General features: G+C 44.9%; 1 protein-coding gene across 8 annotated transcripts in view; it reads right to left on the reverse strand.

The window, feature by feature from the left end:
- The window catches only part of TMCC1 (transmembrane and coiled-coil domain family 1), an 85,844-nt gene that overhangs the window by 18,898 nt on the left and 46,515 nt on the right, over nucleotides 1-20,431 (reverse strand). The window contains exon 1 of one of the 8 annotated variants that reach the window (XM_030501260.1): nucleotides 4,769-5,237. The exons of the other annotated variants lie outside the window; for them this stretch is intronic. The gene's annotated coding sequence lies outside the window, so the exon portion shown is untranslated. Of the gene's footprint in view, nucleotides 1-4,768; nucleotides 5,238-20,431 lie in introns of those variants that run through there. 8 annotated transcript variants of the gene reach the window in all.

Below are 20,431 nucleotides of genomic sequence, written 5' to 3' on the forward strand. Positions count from 1 at the left end.
AACTCAGTGATGTTTCTGTTCTTAGTAAGTTCCCAGACATGGTTCACTGTGAGGCTGCATGTACCAGTGCGACTGCAGGAACACTGCGGGAGGGAAAAGTGACCTGGACTGATTCAGTTGGCACCGGTGCCCAGAGAAACACACATCGAGCCATGGCTGAGGCACACGCACAAACCCTTACCCACAACTTGGTATCTGGTAAAGCCGGCTGCAGTGTGACTCTCCCATGGCCTTGTCACCTAGTTCGATATAGAGATGTGATTTCATCTGTTGTTTCAAGTGTCAGAAACAAAGTTCAGCCATAACGCAACCAAACTCCTATCTCTCAGCAGCAGCAATCTCCAAAAGAGACCAATATCTCAACATCAGCAGTCACTGGGGGTGGGGGAACAGCAGAAGACACTGTTGCCACGTGACATTGTACCTGCTGTAACGGAAAGAATTGCACGCAGCATCCATCACAGCCAACATAACCTATTCCACAGGGGAGCTGCAGGGAAGCCTCTGTCAGTGCAGTAAAAGGGCTGGCCAGGGTGTTCCCTGCAGCACCATGATGGCTCGGAGGGCTCCACACATTCTCCTTGTGTGAATCGACCTGCCTGGGGCACTGCGCAAATGCTGTCACTAACTGGTTAAGAGGTAACTGAAGCTAACTTACACCTTTCCCACCTGCAGTTCACACACACACATCCCTGCCTACAGCGGGCTGAGGCGAAGAGCACCACACAAGCTGTGTCCTCGGATGGATGGCGACATGCAGGACCAGGCACCGGCTCTGCCTGCAAGTGTTTATTTACACCCCAGAGACAGAAGGGGGCTGACACAGCACAGTGTACCAGCTCGCCGAAGATCATGTCTATGGTCCCTTCATTTGTTTTTAAAAATCCAACTACTGCCAAAGACCTTACCTTCTTCACCTTAAACTTCTGAAATCCTGAGAAAAGGTGTTTCTGAATGCAGAAGAGTGAGCAAGGCTTGGTGCTCCGATTCAGTAATGCTTTTGCAAAGGTACAGACCAGTCAGGAAGAAAATCAGTGGTGCTGGGTGAATAAACAGGGCAGTAACATTGACATAACGCGTAAGGCAAGTCCAAGGGAACAAGTACACAATCTGAATGGAAAAGTAGGGAAGAACTGAACTATACACAAGGGCTTGCAGGAACTTGATTTTTGAGGTGAAAAACGATGACACGGCAAAAGATGTGGTCAAAATAACACTCATGGATGTTTAATTTAGCAGCTACAGATTTTAAATCAAGGAGGGGCTGCCAATCAGGCCAGAAGTTACAATAATAAGGATAGGAAATGAGGTAAAACTGAACAAAATTAAGTATAGGAACTGGGAGGAGAGGGTGGAATTGGAAACAAGTTTATACAAGGTTTTATCAGAAAGTAACTATGTGAAATGTCAGGGGCTTTTGCCTTTTTTTTAAACTCATTGTTTTCCCCAGCATGTCCAAATCACATCTCATTACCTCAGAGACATAATTAATTGCTAATGCTTCCCAGAAAATAGTTTGTTGGGGTTTTTTTATGCTTCAAGCTGTTATCTGATAAATATAGATTATTACTGCATTTTACACACTCATTTGGAAAGAACAGAGTTTAATTTTTAGATTGCAAGTTAAATTTGACTTGCAAAGGAATGGAGCAAACTGGGTCTGGAGTCTGGGAGAACAAATGTCTCTGCGTGATCACTGCACAGAATAGCTTCATGGCAGAGCAAGGATTGCTGCCCCTTTTTCAGGAGAGGTTTCTCTATTGAACATGCAAGTCATCCCCAAATATTTAGTCTAAAGGACTCCTATACCTGAGCACAGCAACTGCACTTCTACATTTACTTCTCTTCTTTTTATTTATTTTTAGCTGTGGTATTTTCTGCAGGTACAACACACAGCATGCCTGTAACCAAAATTCATCCTGGAAGCAGCCGATCCAATCAACAGTTTATACATAAAATACAAGTATTTCAAACCAGCAGGATTCATGTTTCCTGTGAACATGGGTCATTTGTCATTCCTGTATAGCCTTTCTTGACATATTGTTCCCTTATTTAAAGCCCTTCTACTATAACATACACGCAGCACACCAGCTAACACACCACTTGCCAGAAAGCTACACAACAGAACTGGCTTTGGAGGCTCCTTTCCTGTTCAAAGGTAGCGTGTGGTTTAGCTTCCAGTGCTGTAGATGCTCCAACATTAGCACCAGATAAATCCATAAGATTGCTCCAAGTAGCAAATGAAGCTTGTCAAAGGCAAGGAGAGGCAGTGTAGGCAAAGGGAAGTCCTACAGCACAAACACATGCATGCTCCCAGGGCTGCAGACATGCTGCTTTCAGAAACCTGAAGAAGAAAACGCTAAGCAATGAGGCATCAGAGGGAAAGGTGTGTTCAAGGAATGACGAGCACCCAGTAGAGCAAGGCCACAGGGCGCTTGTCCAGAAATCCATGGAATTAACCAATACTGAAATCACCATGTTGCTTTCAGTACTCTTGTAAAAACCAAGAAGCTTCACCCATAGCTCCACCTACAGACAAACCCTACTGCAGCAGCATCTCCACAGCACAAAGTGAAAAGTTGCTCAAGCCCGTATCTGGTCTGGAGAGCACAGAACAGGGTGTCCTGTGCTCAGTGCTTCCCTCCCCAGCTCTCAAGAGATCATGTATTAGCCTGATGTTACACATTCTGAGATGCCAATATACAGATCCATCAACCTGGAATGTGGAATGTCAACAAACCCTCTGCTCTCAGGGCCCTACCAAGCTTCAACTCCGCATTTCCAACAGAGCCATTCCCAAGAGCCACCTGTGTGTTACTTTTGTTGTGAAGGTCAATAAATGCAGTGAAAAAAAAGTACACGTCCCAGGAAGGGAGACCTGGACCTTCCCAAAGGAAAATAAGGAGTCTATTAAATAAATGTGTTTAGACATACATGCTTGAAACACAACATTAATAGAACACAACTTCTCAGCCATGTTTCCTGCAGATGATAAAAAACCCCAGGCAAACATTCATCTAAAGCAAAGGCAAATGGCAAAAAGAAGTCTGGATCCTGTATTTCTTGCTTCTTCAAACACCAGAGCCACAATGCACCGGAAAGCTAACTGCAGCAGCTCGAAGATAAATATCTTCTGTATTGCATTGGAGAGCAGAATGCCAAAGCCCTTACTGTCTCTCTTCAGTATTTAACAAATGTGGGGGGAAAATACAGCTTACTAATTCAGGCTGTGAAAGGGCAATGCCGAGCTAGACAGCTAAAGCAAAGCAAAGCACTTATTCATTTCTGAAGGTCACTGACTCCACAGGAAGCAGTACACTCTTACTCTATTTTTACCTGAAGGAAAAATATGATTCTGCAGTTTGTTTACTACTTCCCGAAAACACATTTTGCACAGCTAAAACAGCAAACCAAGAAGTCACATTTAAAAAGCCACCAATCCAAACACCTCTCTCTGACATGGGGTTATGTTTCCTAGCCCCTTCTTCCAGCATTCATTATATCACACAAGCCAAGTCCCAAACCAACCAAAACAGAAAGACCCAAAAAGCAGCACCACGTTAGATCTTGTTTATAGATTGTAACACTCACTCAGGCAGGAGCCGGTTTCAGACTTCCCAGGTTCCAAAACGAAGAAAAGCTATGTAAAAAACCCACCACAGAGACTCCACAGCAGTGCCTGCAGGAAAAAACAGCGTTTCCATGGCTGATGCCACAGAATGAGGTCAAGTTCTACTGGGGATTTAAATAAAACAGCCCAATAAGACAACTAACGCTGTTCCAGTGGTGCTCCCCCATCTTCTCACCTTTGCAGGCTCGCACAAGTCCCTCTCGCAGCACATGCAGGCACAGCAGCACCACATAAGCATCACCCCAGTGCCCGGTGCTGCTCGAGCTGCCCGCCCAGCCCCATCCGCTGCTGGCCCCAGTGGGCTCCGGGCCCTCGCTGAGCCACCGTGGCAGCTCTGCCCAGCCCAGCATCGTGTGCAGGGCCCCGGTGCTGCTGGAGCACACCCACAGCCAGCCCGTGCCCGCTCCCTCGGCTGCCAGCATCTCCTTCAGAGGCACAGAAGGGCCAGGGCTGACAGATTTAAAGCTACAGGGCTCCGACTTTCCACCCGTGTTCAACGCATGGCACTATTTATAAAACTGCGCCTTTGAGCCAGAAAGACTGCACAGGGAACAGACAGCCCCATCGGGAGCTAACCAACAGCATCAAGGCAACACACACGTTCCTCAGCATACACGAAACAATGACTTGGTGGCAAGATTCAAGCAGAATTAAAAACGGAGATTCAAAGAGGCCCAGCAGGACAGAAATCCACCCACAAACAGAGGTATGCTCTATTTATAGCACCATTGAAACACTGCTATTCGATAATGGCAAAATCAAATTTCAGAAAATTAATGTGATCTCCTGGAAGGCTGAAACTCTAATTAGGAAGTAATTGTCATGGAAGGACTCAAGTACAGAGCCAGCAATAGCATTTTAACTACAGCTGTCACTGGTGCAAGAAGAAACCTCACTGCCTCTTAAGCACTGCCCTCGACCTCCCTGTCAAAGGTGTTGTACTGTCTTATTTAGAAGACGCAAAACAAAGGCTCCTTATCCTGTTTGTGACAGCTGTGACCCACAGCACCTTATGCCATCAAGCCCTGATCCTTCTGACATGTCTTTAAAAAGCCACCCTCACCTCGTGGATGCTTCTCCCCTTGCTTTTCCCTGTCTTACTGATAGTTCCTGTCTGTAGCAAATATCATTACTCACCTAGGACACACACAATCACAAAGCCAAGCCATACGTAATCGAAGTTTGACATCTTCAGAATCACTAATTCAGAGAATGCAAGGTGCTCCCAAGGCTAAATACCAGGAACTGCCAAACCGACAGACTGGAAGTGGGCATTCAGAGGCCTCCTGCGGCGTTAGCCATGCAGCCTGGCTGCAGCCAGCAGGATTCAAGGACGTATCTCTCCTTTTTTCATTTTTGCCTATCTGTTTGAGCCAGATGGGCTCAAAGATCTGTCAGAGGCTTTATCAGACATTGCAGTGCTTGGCTTTGGTAGGGTTGGTTTGGTTTTTTTCAGATCATTCTCTTAACTCACAGTAATGCACAGGCAATGTGAAGAAATTGTGCACTGAAATCTTAATTCAGAAAATATACATTTCAGCATACATTTCATAAAATATACATAACGGGAGAAAACTCCTGATGGACTCAAAACATGGGCAATGTGGAAGAAAATATTACTGAGAGCAAAATTCAGTTTTCATTAGAAAAAATAAAAGAGAAAAAAAGAGGAATTAAAACCTGAAAATGTGTTCTGTAAGAGCCATGGATAGAGGAAAAACAGCTAAAAACCCCATTGCCTTAAATTAACCTAGTACGTCAGATGGCATTTCTGGAAAAGCATTACAATAAAGTATATTGTAAGGGGCATTTAGAATAGGAATTGAGAATGAAAATACTACATAGATCAAGCAGTAACATCTGACAAGCCATGTTGGTACGGAGGTATTAAACGATACATCCACAAAAGCATTTTTGTGGACATTTCTGTAATGTTAGAGAATAGGATACAAAGGGCAAAGGATGAAGGAACAGGAAAAAAGAAGGGTGGCAATCAAACCAGCACGTGGTGCAATCCTGCAACTGGGCTGCATGCAGCCACCAAAGTGGAACGTATTGCACTGTTCTGGTTCAGATCTGGGTGCTGCAGTGGAGTTCACTGACGTTTTGCTCAGCACGAACATGCAGCAACAAGAACCAGCAGAGCTGTGTTCCCTGACACACTGTACAACATCAGCTGCTCACAGCCATTCCCTGTTCAGCAGGTCTGTGATTAGGCAGAGATCCCAGGACACACAGCTGCAGTAACTGAGGCAGAAATGTGCACAGAACAGGAAAAAAATGAAAACTACACAACTGACCACACTGCCATTTATTTAATACTTCAATGCAGTGCCATGAAAATGGCTGCAAGACCTAGAAATCACAGGAAATCCAATTCAACTGACATTTTCATTACCATTTCTCTGTGGGCATTCTCAGGGTTAAATGGTAAGAGGCTTTCTAAAAAAGTTATTACTTCATGGGAATATTAGATATTGAGATTCTTTGGTCATGGAGCGCTGCTCTAACAAGAGGCTCACAAAATTCAGTCAAGCGGAGCTGTGGTAAAGAAGGCTTTTATAAAGGAATGTTGTTATTCCTAACTGACCGAGGCCGAGTGAGGGTCCCCCGCACCTGCAAACCTCTGAGAGCAGCGGGTCCAGCGGGTGTCTCAGTGAGGCGCTGCACTGCACTGCCCGTATCAGCCAGGCTGCAGCCCCGCTGCAGTGAGAGCCCAGCCAAGCGGCACCCACCCACTGCCAGCGCCCAGCCAGAGCTCTGCCAGCAGCACCCAGGCTACAGCCAAAGCATCACCAGGTGTGTGCCTGTGCAAGGCCGGGGCACACACGGGGTCTGGAATCACCATCTAACACAACGACAAGAATTAAATTTAAAACAGGGCCATGGTTCAGCTTTTCAAGGAGCTGTTTCACATTTGCATGGCAGGTTCCACTCTCGAAAAACAGTATGCATACTGAGAAACCGCCGGATTTCTATTAATGATTGCAGATCCCACCTAACAGAGGTGAGAGGGAAGGGAGGTGAAATTTCTGGTGCAGAAAGATCATCATTAGCCGCCTTTGGGAAGCAGTTTATGTTGGGTTCAACCCAGCTTGAGTCACAGGAATTTCACTATTATTCAGATAGATAATTTCACTGTATAAAGCAACAGAGATCTATGAAAATACATGAAAATATGCTCATTAGTCTACTTTATATAATCATAGAGACTTCACAAGCTTTACAGAGCAATAAAACCAAAACCAACCTACCAGGCTGAGTACTACCTCCATCAAGAGAAACTAGTCTCACCCCTCAGCGAAGAGGAATGCATGTTTTCTTCAGTGCATTGTTACCTCCCCCAAGGGCAGCAACAGTACGCTGATGTTCGGTGCCACTACAAGCAGGCTTCTATACCCAGGAAGAAATAGAAACATCCTAAAACAAGCACCGACAGCTACTCCTCTGTGAAAAGAGAACTCAAACAACTCTGGCAGGTCACCGCTGCAGCAGCCCCATGGAGCCAGCCTCACGCAGCAGGGCCAGATGATGGGACCAAGCCTCGGTCTTGTGGGGGACACCGATGGTCCCTGGTGTCCCAGCTGAGAGCAGAAAAAGCCTCATAAACCAAGAGAGCCCCGAGAAGGGTGCTGAGCACCCCAGCTCGCCTGCAGGCCCCACTGCAGAGCAGCAACTGTCGCTCGTTTGCATTCTACAGCATTTCTGTCCTGAAGTTACTTGGTAAAGTTGGAGAGAGGAGGGGTGGTGGGGGAGGCAAATGAGCTTTGATGCAGCTTAAAAACTTACGGAGATTAGATGCTCACATGACCCCTATAACATGATGAGAACTCTAAGACCCCTTAAAACCAAAATATTTGGGGAAAAAATACAACAGGGGCTAGATCTAGATATTTGGGGAAACAGGAATGCTGCCCAGTATTAAGGAATGTGAAATACGAAGCCAGAGAGTGAGAAACTGGTGGAAGATTCAAGAACTAAGTTGTGATCACTCCTTCACTGTGCTGTTCCCCAAAGTGGTGCTTGGACTGTGGAGGAAAGGCGACCTCAGACGTGTCACACTGCACACATTAGTCTCTTCTGTATCAAGCACTGACACAACCAATCGCAAACGTCAGACCAGGCTGGAGGGTTCTCACCGGTGACGGGCTCCTTCAGCTCCCTGTATGGACAGAAATGCAGGGCAAACTCACTCAAGCAAAACTGCATGTGTAAGACAGGTCATACTGAAAATGGGGTTAGACTCATCGACTTCCAGGTACACAAAGGTTCCCACAATACACCTTCTGTCTCTTTACACATCTGGAAATGTTTTGCACTTCCAAGTATAGTTATAAAGAAGGACAACTTTAAGTTAGTTACGTCAGGAAAAAATTTCCACCCTGACTGTCCTCAAAGGAGGCCCCTGAGCAGGCGTACAGCTCACAAATCCCTCATGTTAGTGATAAAAAGCCAGCTGAGGAACCTGCTTCTGTCACTGTGTCACTCCCAATAGCTTCAACACTAAAACTTCAAATACAGAATCTCTTCTAAATGAAAGTGCTGATCAGACATTTACATAGGATTTTGCAGCTTCAGTCCTCCCTCCTAAGGAAAGTGGGATGCAGAGCCGCACAGGATAAAGGAGCCGATGCAGCTGAAGGTGGCAAGCTGGCCACAGGAGGAAGCACAATCCATGGAGAAATGCCACACACGACTGCCATGTGCACAGCGGGTTCCAGACTATGCACTAGTGACCAGGCAGGCAGGGTTGGAAGGAGACAAGCAAACGGAAAGCAAGAGGTGTATGTACTGTGTATATATGCAGAGTAATGAAGGAAGGGAAGTGTGTGCACATAGGCAGTGTTCGAGGCCAGGCTGGACAGAGCCTTGGAGCAACCTGGTCTAGTGTGAGAAGTCCCTGCACATGGCAGGGGAGTTGGAACTGGATGACCTTAACATCCTTTCCAACCCAAACCATTCCATGATTCTATGATTCTATGAAGTGCATATATGAGGAGAAGGAAAGAAGGGGACAAGCAAAGGAATAATTGCTTATTAAAACCTTAAGACAGGAGGACTTGCTTGGCAGCCAACACATTTTAAACAAGTATTACATCCAGCTATTGCATGGATATGTATCTAGCTTTTTGTTTTCATAACAGTCGATACTCACAGGAGTGGCAGCTTTTTAACTTAAATCAATTTCTTCATCGTGTACTTTTTGTGCCTGAATAAACCTGTGGTTGTACATTATAAATACTTTCGCATAACCAAATTAAATGTAATACGAGTATCTCTCAGAATACATGTGGACTGTACAGTGCATACATTACTCTTATCCACTTGGCAATTGTAAAAAAGTAACATCATTGCAAAAGTTGTTGTAATTTTCAGATTAATAATCTATGTTGTCTAGTGTGGGTATTCTGCCAGTTCAGCTACAGAGCTATGTGCCAGCAGCTAAGCATGGAGCCCACAGACTAAAACCAAACCTCAAAGTCAGAAACCACCACCAGAGTTCAGCTGGGACCGCATGCTCAACAGCAGTCAACTCATTCTGGGGACTTCAGAAAGAAAACATTCTTCCTAAAGTCCAAAGAATTCATAAGTCTCTTGATCTGCTTGAAACGTAACAGGCTCAGCTTTCTTCTAAACTAGGAAATCCCCCCCTAGATAAAGCCAAAATGAGTGGGTTTATACAGGAGAACAAAACACCTGCTTTACATGTACTTAATGTTCACTTCAGCTCCAAAGGACTCTGTTCAGACAGACAGCAGGCAGGAAGATGCTCAAGCAGTTAACTCCTTAAGCAAACCACGGACTCCCTAGAAACATGGATCTGCAGGAACCTCTTACTAACACTGCAAACCTTATTCTTGATACAGCACTTGAATCCACCAAGAAATGTCATCCTTCTCCCTTTCCATCAGCTCACTCCTGAAGAGCAGTTCACTTCTGCAGCTTTTTCTAAGTCAGGGTAAATGGGATCCTCGATGCTGGAGCTGCAAAAGACACAACTCATCTCCTGAAAATGTTTCCCCTTCGTTTGGGAAGTGCTGCATGACACAATGAGGAACAGCAACGTTTTCCTGTCTCACAGCCTCTACAATGGCCATCATCGACTAGGGCCACATCACTGCTTCTTTGTGGGTCCTAGCTTTGAGTACAGCTTTCCTTGTACTTAGCCACATTGAAAATATCAGCTTGATAAAATACGGAAGAGGAAAGAAAAATAGGAAGGAAAGAGACCTCATTTGTTGTGTTCAACAAAACTTCTGGTCCCACAAACAGGGGTTGTCTCTCAGGAAACGAAACCTTTCTCCCTTTTTAACAACTACTGCTGGGGCTTTCAGGGCAAGGAGGGTCCCTCTTCAAAACCACTGACCTCAAAATCTTATTTGTCAGGCAAATCAAAGATATCTTTAGTATAAAATGACGTAATAGAATTATAGTTTGCAATGAAGTTTTAAATGGGCTGTATTACCTACTATTTCTCTTCACAGCCGGTAAAGTACTAAACCTTTGGGTAAAGCTCTTGGAAAGCCAACTACTGACAATGCTGAAAACATCATCTGAGGAGCCATTCCTGCAGGTTTTGTGCCCGTTTTGCAGCTGCAACTGCAGCTCATTAGGTTGAAGAGGACAAGGACATCTCTCTCTCTTGGGAGGAGGTATTGACTAATGTCTTCCACTATCTCCAGGCAGATGGAGAACCATGAAATCAGACTTTGGCAAGTAGTGGGAAGAACTAATGGAGTTTCAAAATAATTTTATTTAAATACTTAGTTGGATATTTGTATGTTTCTGCAATATATGATATTAAATATTTAAGAGCTCTCAAAGAACTGGATGTTCACTTCTAAGTTTTGTCCAGATACAGAAATTTGTTACAGGTAAATCCGAATTTGTAATTTCACTAAATTTCCACAGAACTCCTAGAAAAGACAACATTTAATAGTGACATTTAAATTCTCTGAACTTACCAGTGCAATACTAACAGGATGTCAAGGTATCTACACAGTTAATTAATTTACAACATTTTTTGTTGTAAAACATTTTGCTTAAGGAAACAGATGGAAAAGTTAAACAACTGCTACCATAAAGCCTTAAAATGAACGCAGATTACTGAAAATTCAAAGCTACAAGATTTGCCTTTACTGACTAGAACTTTATTTAGCCAGTGAAGAGTTACTAATCGAACACTGCTCCTGAATCAGTAACCTCAGTGCTAGGAGACATCTTGACTAAGGCTTTCTGGTTAACTACATGGTGATTAGGAAGTTTCTGCACAGCTGCACTCCCTAATCACAGGTATCGGGGCTTGATTCATATTAACCACCAAAACTGAAAACCAACAGCCTGTTCCCATGCTTACTGCCCAGGGACAAGGGCTAAAGCCATCTCCTAGCTGGCACACACAAATTACAAACCCCTGTGTGATTATAAATGCTGCAAGAATCTAACAGTATAAAGTACCATTTTGATCAGAAGCACTTTAAGATAATGCATTATTTAACATTTACCTTCTAATTTAAGCTCCTAGACTTCAAAGTCACTGCACAGAACTGGAGTTCTCTCCTCTGTACCTAGCTACTGGGATAAAGTCAGGATTGACTGTATTTGTCTTTTTTCAGATTTCACCCCAAGGATGGTCTCTACAGGACTTGCTTTCCCTGGTCACAGTTTGTCGCCCTGGTTTTAACCACCGTAAGAAAACCAGTCCTTCCTTTCCCAACGCACACTTCCAGAACTATTCAAAATGTTTCTACAAGCACTTAATAACGAGAGAGAGAGAAAGGTCAGTCCCTAGATGTTGCATCCTGTAGCCCTGAAGTGCAGCTGTACTGATGGTGCTATTTGTAACCAGCTTAGCACAAATGATACCAACACCCTGAACGTCAAGGGAGAGGACAGGCAGGCCCTGAGGATGCAGTCAGAATGAAGTGCCACCAAGTATCCATCCACAGCCCAGTGTTATGAGCCAGCAGATGGCTCCAGGACCTAGGCTGGAGAGAGAACCTGCTGTGAACAGGCCTGGAGAGGTCCTGCAGGAGGCCATCAGCACAGAGGACCTTCTCCGAAGGCACCCTCCCCATTACTGCTGCGTCACAGCAACTTTCCCACAGCAGTGATGAGAGAACTCTGGTTGTTGCCTGCCAAATTGCTACCAGACCAGATCTGCATACATGGTTAAAACAATGTCTATTTAGAAAAGGACTTCTCAATATTTATAACCTAGTGTGGAGAAACTTCAGGAAGTATTTGCTGAGCTTGTCTACTCCTGCAGCTATTCATGTGATTATCTAAAACTTCACTTTACACTAATTTTTTAGCACCGATTGAGCTCCACTTCCAAATGCAAAGCAGAACTTTAAGGACTTCCACCCACAGGACATGCAAAACTGCGTTACATCCCACTAAAGCAAAGGAGAGTGCAGAAGAAAATTCTAGCTTGGTGGCAGAAGATCAAGCCAGAAGTTTGCTAGTCTTGAATGGAAGTGGCTAACTCACTTTCTTCTTCCTCATGAGAAATCAATTGTTCATCCCTCCTGGTGTATCCATGCTGCGGTGGAGCCCAATCCTGCCTAGCTACAGGCTCCATGTTCCCTCTGGCCTACATTTACATGCCGGCTGCTGCATTCCTGAGGAGGCCAAGTGGTTCCTCCAAGAGCAACATCTGGAGATCAGGAGTCACATCGGCCAAGGTCTGCTCTGGCCAGCCACTGCTTGGGCCAGCCCTCTGACACTGCCGGTCTCATGCTCACAGTTTCTCATATCACTTCCCAAGGCACCCCCATGTCATGCTGCCCGGAGGGCTCTCAGCGCGGTGTCTGGGAAAGCTCACAAACAGGCAGGGCAGGAGCAGCCGCCGGGAGCTGGCGTAGCCCTGGCACCGTGCCACATGTGGCTGATCACTCCCGGGGACAGTAGCCCGTAGCTGTGCCAACTCGCTTGTGCTTGGACCCTGGCATGGATCAGCCTCCAGGGACTGGCCCAGGGCTGCAGTGCTCCACACACAGGCGGTGTGGGGCAGCCATGGCCACTCCTCGGGAAGGGGAGAAAGGTCACCTGTCCCCAGGCTCCATTCCTGTCCATTTTTCCAGGAACAGGAAAAACTTACAATCCAGGATGACTGCCTGCGCCTCAGCCCACAAGCAGCAGCAGAGGGGTTCTCTGCGGCTCCAGCCACACTGAGTACGACAGCGCAAAGAGCATCTTCACGCTGTCATTCATGCTGTGCGCATCTACTTCCACAGCTCTGGTTTGCATCAAATGGCAACAAATGTAAAATTTGAGCATTCATAGTCCAGTTCTAATCTTAGACGCAGCCTAAGATATAATGTACCTGGTCAGTAAATGGTCTTTACAAAGTTTTAGTAATTTTTTTTTTTTTAATAAGCAATTAATTGCTTAACCTGTCAGAAATCCGCACATATAAAACTATCTCCCTTCTTCCCAACATGGTAAAATACTAAATAAAGACTTCTAGCATGCTCTGCAACATCGCTCTGGCTCAGCAGAAAGCCCAACCAAGGTACAATGCCCAGTCTGCACAAAGGATTAAGTTTACCAATAAAGCTGCAACATAAAACTGCACAGTGATGAAATGGAGATTTTCCAACTAGGCTTTGGTGTGTCATTTCTCAACACTGCCGGCATGAACACCATTAGTGTCCTATGTATGTCTAACTGATACAGAATACACCTACCCCCAAAAAAACATTCCTGTTAGTGTTAACACTGTTTTCGCCAATAACATAACAATATTGTTTGCCAATAACATAAAGGCAAACAGCTGTGGTTGAAATCGCTTTTATTTCCATCAAACAAAATTTCACTCGTCAGCTTTCAGTTTGATTGGAGATCTATGTATCAAATTGATTATTTCTGGTTATCACACTGTTAAAGATTTTTGAACTACCAAACTTTACCCTCTCACACTTTTTTATCATTAAAACATAAGTAGAAGGAAAAAAACCAAAACCAAAACCACAAAAAACCCCACAAAAAGCATCTTCTCACCCTTCAGCAACTGTCTTGGTGGTTTGGTTATTGCCATTCAGTGACTGAACTTCCTTGAAGTCTCCACAAAGAGCCCACACTGACACACTGAGCTGCTGTGTGCCTATCACAGTATCTGAAGATGTGAGTTGTCTTGGCCACTGCCGCTGCAAGGCAGCTGCACTGGCCTGAACCTAAAGTCTGCAGATCAAGATTTAAGATTTTGTTCCTACTTTGCAACAAGCTTAGAGTGTGCAATAAGCACACGACACAATGGGTTGCTACAGCTTAGCTGACACAGGCTAATTTGTGAACTCAGTAATATATCTGAGGTCTTACACATTAAAATGGCTTGGATACATTGAATTTGATACCTCTCCTCTCAGCTCTAAAGTGAAAGGTAATCTCAGAACCTGCTTCTTGATTACTGTCACTTACAGATGTACTTCCCCTGGAAAGCAGTATGTTTTTCTTTCTGTTTGCTTCTGAATGCTCTTCTGCCATGGAAGGAAAGTCACAGTATAACTGAACATTTTAAGCTGTATTTGGAACTGACCAAACTTCTATAGAAATATTAAAAACAGAAAAGCTGATGAAACTCACTGATGGCAGCATGTAAAGTTCAGCAAGCCCATCCATCAGATTTGCATAATATGATTTCTGAAGTAAGCTAACATAGATAGAACCAATAATGTCACAACAGACTGAATGTAGAGGAGAACAGATTCCCCCTGAGCCATAAATAAGATGTGAATACGTTCTAGAACACAAAACCAAGACATGAATGGAAACTATGAAGAGGGCCACTGATTTCGTCCGTAGTCAGCCCACCGTAGGGCTGACTACGGACGAAAAAAAATATTGTTGCTCTTGCAGGTTTCAGAGCAAGTACTGAACAAAGTAAGTATCCCATCTCTGGGTGCGCACTGGGTTCACCCTGCGCAGGAGGCTGCCGAAGTCAGTGGCTGGCACAAGACATCTTGAGTGACTTCATTGATTGATCAATCCAAAAGTCACGAGCTCTGATAATCTTTGCTCACCATGATCCTATCCAGAAGCTTAAGAAATTACATCATATCAAACCATCGTATGTGAGCAGAACCGTATAATGATAAAATCTCTCAAGATGTGTTCAAGCTCAACTCACTGCCTGCAGGAAATTCTGTCCCTCCTCACAGCCTCGAGAGGCAGTTGGCTGTTGCAGAAACTAGCATTTGTATTTGAGTATTTTCAGGTTGTATTTGTCTTCTCCATCAATCTTTCCCAAATTAGCATCCTGTTCCTTTCCAAATACTACTCTATGGGTTATAGCATGTGTTACCTTAAATCCAAACTGATGCATTATTGATGGTGAAGAAATGGTTAAACTGATGTTGACTTTGGAATCAAGTTCTTGATACAGCAGGAAGCATTTGGTTTTGCATTTCTCTTAAAGTAATTTGATTAAAAAAATCTTTTAATACTAGAGACTGCTCAGGAAGATGCTCCTGGCTCTGACCTTTTTTCATTGGTTTGTCTCCCACTTTGCACCCATTGCCAGAACTGACTCCTGGTGTTGCTTTGGGCATTTGGACACCTCACGAATGTGTTGTTTCTACATCTGTCCTTTCACAGTGTGGGGAACTCTGACCAGCAATTAAATTGTTCAGGATGTGACCCTAGTTCTGTAAACAAATGAACCACTGTTTGCCCTGGCTATGTTAACAGCCACCTTCTCTGGGTTACTGGTAACAAAGAAGATTCCAATTGATAAAATCCTGCGAATTTAATAGCTTGGTTAATGTGAGGAGGCTGCGGCATCCTGAAGAGCAATGACAAATCATCCTGAACTAAGTCAAGCCACTGTCCTGGGCTGGCACCTCTTGGTGGCTTTGGTGAAAATACAACGTCAAAACAGTATTTAAAAAAAACCAAAAAAAAAACCCAAATGAAAACCACAGGAAAAGAACAGCCCAGAAAACCCCAAACACCCACTGTTGTGTTTTACAAAAAAAGAAACCCCCACAACTCAAAGCTGTTTAACAACAAATACATAATTCTTCCTTGCAGATGACCTACAAAAATGTTTGTTTTTTTTAAAGTATGTAGCACTGTGCTTTTTTTTTTTTTCCATTGACAGCTTATAAAAGACCACACAGACCATGTCCTTCCCACTACAAAACTTCTTCCCTTTAAACCACATTTCCTTAAACTATAGGAATATGAATATCAGAAAATCTGATCTTTCCTGGCTTTGTTGGCAAGGTACTGAAGACCCAGATATTTGTAGCTAAGCAGATGACACAAGAAACCTGAATTGTTAAAACCCAAAGTATTAGTCATTGAAATGGAGTATGTTCCACAGAAAAAGCTGAAAACAGAGTGACTAAAAATATATTCTCCTTTTAAATAGATCAGTCATCACTTATCTTTTGCACTAGTTCTCCAGGCATCTCAACCTCGCTTTGGTAACGTCTCATCTGAAAATATAAACCCCTTCCTTGTAAGTCGCAAAAAAGCAAAACCCACCCAAGCCAGGGTTTCCTTTCTACTCTCAGCTCACCTCTAAATTCTGTCAGTGGCTCTACATGCTGCTCTGGCCACCCAGCAGAGCTCCACAAAAGAAAAAGGCTCCCTGAATGAAAAGAAAATAGTTTGAATGCTTTTAGTATTTTCACGTTTCTTTGTCCCAACAATGCAGCTCTGTCCCCCGGGAATGAGCGCATGTGGCCCGGCACAGTGGGTCATTCTCCGGCTCTCATTCCCGCAAGCGCGTTCACTCGCGGCCACTCCCAGGAGCCGCGCTCCGGGCTGACCCACCGTGACCCAGGGGGACGGTCCCGCGCCCCACGACCCACCGATCCCACAGCCAAGGAGATCCTGCTTCCAGCACCGCCCACATCTGCCAAGGTGGGCACGGGCAGGAGGGTCGCTGGGCACAGCATGGCTGTGCCAGTGGGGAGAGAAATCTGTGCTAATGCTACCAGCAACGCCAGGACTGATGGAATTTCCTCTAGATGGAGGGAAGGGAACTGCTGTGGGGTTCACCGTTGTTTTCTTCATGAAGCACCCAATTTTAAAGCCAACCGAATATGATAGTGAAACTGGGATATGCAGGCAGGCTTTCAAAAACAAGCACATTTCTCTCTTAAGAAGAGGGAGCTCCCTAGAACTGCCTTAGTGTCCGATAAACACAACCATTAAATGCTAAAGAGATTCTAAACATTACTGAAAGTTGATTTCAGCCAGATTTCCTCCACTGCTCACTCCTTCTGTACATGGCACCTTTTGACAAATTGTCCAGGTTCTGTGTTGTTTGGGACAAATTCCAGAATGCTTTGTGGAGGACTATCAGGAGGAAGCCTGATCTCTAAGCTCCCTGGAAGGAATCACTTACCAAAACTGGAGAAGCTCTAACTGTAAGCCCAAAAGTCACGGACTTCTGGTATTAGAATCTTTTCTAATCACTAAAGCATTCAAACTGCAGATTCTCTGCATGCATGGAGAATCTCCCAACACAAAATCTTTACCCCCACAGCAAGAACAGATCACTTTAAAGACAAACAGCACCTCAGTAGTGCAAGCAGCTTTCCCTGTTTTAATACTGAGCCCAAGCTGGGCCACAAACACTGCTTACTACAGACCAACAGCAGAGAAGTCTGACTCAGTCTCATGAGAGGACAGACAGAAGACACTTGAATTCAACCCTCTGGCGTCGCAATAGGCAGCAGCTTGCAAGCTGATTTTTAAAAAGCAAACTCCAGCAGCAGCAGCAAACACAAGTGCTGAGCCTGGGCATCCGCTGGGGACCCAGGTCCCTGCAGAGCAAAGCGGCCGCACACACAACCCTAACACTGCGAAAGCAGAAAACCTGAGACGTACGGTTTGGGAGGCAGGCAGCGAGCCCTCCATGCTGGGTGTGTGGCGAGGGAAGCGCACGGTCTCACCCCGCACCCCGCCACCAGCCGGACATGCCGTACCACGGAGTTATGTTAGCAGAGACCAGCTCCAGCCCAGCCAGGCTGAGTTCTGCCCTGACAAAGCAAGACCTTGTAACACGAAGCAGCAGTACCCTGGGTGTCTTGGCAAAAGCCCCGAACGCATGGTTGAGAAAGCAACTGCGGCTCTGAACAAGCAAGGCATGAACGCACTGCACAAGAGTTACCAAGTCTGCTAAAAATACTCTGTCACTGACCCTGTCAGGAGCACATCTGAAGTGAGAGTCTTGTTTTCTGCAGAATAATAAAACCGAAAAGCAAAATACACCTGATGGCAATGGTCTTAAAGTTTATTTAGAACAAACAAACAAACAAAAGCCCAACATAGTCTCGAACAGGAAAACACATCCCATTTTCTTCCAGCAGGAAGACTGCTGGGTTGAATGACATGCTTTAGACCCCTTCCAGAGCTCTGGGCAACCTGTAACCTCAGAATCTCTTCCTCTGCAACCTGCCAGCGGAGGTTGCTCAGGCTCCCATGACAAGTTCAGGAGCTAACTAACTGCAAACAAATTCAAAGCCTGCCCTGCTGCAGACAGCGCGGGAGCCTGCTGCCCTGCACAGCCCCAGCACCTAGCCAGTGGCCCTTGCACAGCTTTGGGGTGCCCTATTGCAGTCAGGATGCCTGAAGAGCAAAGGGAGCTGCTGGACCAGAAACGTGGCTGACAGACACAAAGCACCTGGACTGTGCCTCCGTGGCGGGACAGAGGTTCTTCCAGAAGCAGGCAGGGAGCCTTCCTCCTGCCCTCCTCTGCCAAGAGGAATCCACAAGGCATGATGGGCAGAACAGATCCCACGCAGGATCTGGGATGTGAAAAAGCCCTCTGGGGAAAACACACCAAGAGAAGGCTTTTATTTTATGCCTTGAGTAAGCATAGCAAGCACATTTTGGGCAACTGTTGGGTGGTGAGACAATTTATTCTCCTGGGGAAGGAGAAGTGAGAGAATTTCCCTCCTAGCTTACTGCTCTGCAGTCAGACAACTGTGTTTACCATCTATTCATAACAGATCTATCCTTAAAAAGAAAGTTATTTTTAAGAGATGTTAATTTATTCACCAGGCATGTTTTTGCATGGACTATGTTCTGTTAATTGCTAATCAGCCTGGTTGTGTGTACCACACTCATTTAGGAAAGCAGAGGTGATGCTAAGTCTAAGAGACACCACACTGTGTATTTCCCTCACAGTCTTCCAGGTCACAAACAGGGATAATCTACATTAGCATATTCTCTGGGTTTGTAAACAACCACCTACATAGCAGCAGTCTGGCAAGTTTATGAGGATCCTGTTCCAGGGGCAGTCTGCTCTGTTACAGGCTGTTCCAAGAGGGCCCACCAGGACTCAGCCCCTAGCACCCAACCTGCCAACTACTCCCACCTGCAGCCACTGCCCACTGGCACTGTGCTTCTGAAACCTCACTCGAGCTCCACGTGCACACAAACACCTCGGCACATGCTGCTCCCTCCAAAAGGTTTTCCGGCTGCACGGCAGCACCACAAACAGCACACAAACATACAAGCCTTGAACTGGTGCTGAAGTAAAACTTGTTGCTATGGGAATTAGCTCATAGAGAAAGCCTTAAACTTCTGTTACTTTTAATCAACAGCTTGGAAACCAAATGGCAAAGGCAGCATCTTCCCCATCAGAAGGACACACGCTTCCTTCCAGGCAGCATATGCCTGTGCCATCCCCAGCTCCTAACACCGTCCTCCACAGTATTTTCCATTAACCCACCTTATTTGGACTGTTTGGCAGTTAGAAGAGGATAGTTGAAGTTACACAGCAAATCCCACCAAAAGCCCTATCCCTATTTTCCAGCCATGTAACCTTCAGCACCAATTTCACGACACAGGGCCACGTACAAACTGAGCAGTGATGTACTGAGAACAGTCCTGCCCCCTCCTTGTACCAACTCTAACTGCTTAATGACTCTCCTCATTCAGAAACCTGGCCTCAAAGGAGGCAATAAAACTTTCAGAAAAAGTAGCTAGTTGTTTTCTGCTTCCTGACTGGAGGTTTTCCACACATTTCTAATGAAAATGGTCACTGATCAGCTGAAGACAGCTCTGCTTTGTTGTAACACAACAAAGAGCATACACAGCGGATCACACACAAACCTCACCCAGGAGACAGTCAAAAGTAGCACATCAAAATGTCCTCTAAGAAGCAACTCTGCTGAATAATTGCAAAAGAGTGCCTCACCTTGTTGAAAATAGAACTGATTCCTGCATTGGCAGATGGAGTTTTGGTCAAAATATCCACTGAGCCACTTGAATAATTAAGTGTTGCTTCTCCATAGCTTAACAAAGTATCTAATGCAATTTACTGCCCTTTCTATAAAATATGATATAAATCTGTTTGTTAATTTTTCAGCAATGAAATTAACAGAAATAAGGTTTATAGTATTGCACAGCAAGCCTCCAGCTGAAACACGACCATGGCTGCCAAGACATTAGTGCTGCTCACTACATACAAACTATTTAATCTTTCAGGTAATTACCTCCTGGAACAGAGGAGTCATTTAATCTAGAAATCAGGTTTACTCAGAAGAAAGCAGAAGAAACTCTAGACTGGTAACGCTCTGTAACCTGAAACGTGGCTCGACAAAGTGATAGACAGTGGCTGGTGCACGGGGAGATTTCTTTTTTAAAGTATACATACAGTTTTAAAAGAGCAACAAGTAAAAGGCAGTCTTCACAGTAACACAGACCCTGCACACGGCACAAACTGCTTGTATTTCGCAGAGTTGAGTATTTTCCAATCTTCCCAGCATTTCATTTCTAATCAGAGAAACTTCAGAAAACTGCCTTCTTTCCCATGTGTGAAGAACTGAGCAGTAT

Source organism: Strigops habroptila, chromosome 11, assembly GCF_004027225.2.
Source record: "Strigops habroptila isolate Jane chromosome 11, bStrHab1.2.pri, whole genome shotgun sequence".
NCBI classification, from domain to species: domain Eukaryota; kingdom Metazoa; phylum Chordata; class Aves; order Psittaciformes; family Psittacidae; genus Strigops; species Strigops habroptila.